This window comes from Cynara cardunculus (assembly GCF_001531365.2).
Source record: "Cynara cardunculus var. scolymus isolate 2C chromosome LG 13, CcrdV1, whole genome shotgun sequence".
Lineage (NCBI taxonomy): Eukaryota > Viridiplantae > Streptophyta > Magnoliopsida > Asterales > Asteraceae > Cynara > Cynara cardunculus.
The window spans coordinates 21179828-21181315 of NC_037540.1; positions in this window are offsets into that span (position 1 = coordinate 21179828).

The following is a 1488-nucleotide window of genomic DNA, read 5'->3' on the forward strand; positions in this document are numbered from 1 at the left end:
TTATCCAGAATAGGATTCTGAAGATAGTCGTCTTGAAGGACCAGAGGATAGACAGACCACAGAGGCTCTGGTCCACCAGAGGCTCTGGTCAATACAACCAGAGGCTCTGGTCCTCTTCACAGAGACTCTGGTGTCTCTTACAGAGGCTCTGGTTCTGGTGACTTCACAGAGGCTCTGGTTAACTTCACAGAGGCTCTGGATCTTCCTACAAAGGCTCTGGTCGTCCATACTTGGTCGATTTATCACAGAGGCTGGTCTTCTTCCAGACTTAGACGTTTTGGCACAAAAGCATCTTCAAATGTTCCATTCTTAGCCCCAATTGCTTAATAAACTTTTTGAGATAATTATTAGGATCAATTTGATGCTAACAATCTCGCCCCAAAGTTTTATGAAGCAAGCATCTTCATGAAGTCTTCAGGTCTTCTCCCCTCTGCTTTTTTGAATGAAGCTTAGAGTGTTTGGTCTAGATGGAATTTTCAAGCTCCCCCCTGAATGTAGCTCTTTGTTCTTCATTTTCAACTCTTAGATCAAGTTAGATTCAATGTGAATGCAGCACCACTGATTGCACAAGATGCAGCTTTAATCTGCCCACAATCCAGCACACTCTTTGAAGCACAGAATAGCTACTCACCCCAAAAGTAGCAAATTCATCCAAAAATGGATAGATAAATGTGTGAATTACTTGACAAAACAGTGCAAACAGTCTTATGACAAAGAAACTTTCATTGAACCGTAAGTTGAGTAGGAATTCAGCTTTAGAGCTTGATTCAATTGAAGATAACTTGAATAACCAAAGCAAACACCATTGATATTGAGAAGCGAATAGAAGAATTTAACAATTAAGMTTTATGACTTCAAGAAATAGCAGGTCAATTCAAAGAAAATTGACAGAATTGCTGTTAATGCTTCTAGGGGCAAGACATGAAGGAAATTGCCATAAACATGTAGGATAGGTGATTACACGCAAGAAAAACTTTAAAGTATTATAGATTCATATCCACAAAGAGAGAAGATGAAAGAATACTCAAGATATTGGTGATAAATATATGTTTGGCAAATAAAACGCCAATAGCCTTAGGCTGTGAGTACCATTAACTCTTGCTAAAACGCCTACGTGTAGATTTGACAAAATCATGGTTCAATAAGTCGATTGACTCCAAGAAACTCTATAAACCAAAAGATACAAGATCAAAAATAGGTTCGAATTCATCCAAGAACAAATCCCTTAAAAGGAATTTGATTAAACGTTTAAACATATGATGAGTTTAGAGTTCTTGGGACCAAACTGCAGTCGAACAGGAAGAAGTTCATGAAAGTATCTTTCAAGAAAATTGAATCTACTGCCAGAAATATCGTATCGATAGAAATTAATCGATTTGGCTCTGATACCACTTGTTAAAACCCAGATCTGACAATAGAACAATTTAATAAGGAAATTCAAGAGAAATTTGTAGAAGAAGAAGATGAAATAGAAATCGACGAAGCTTT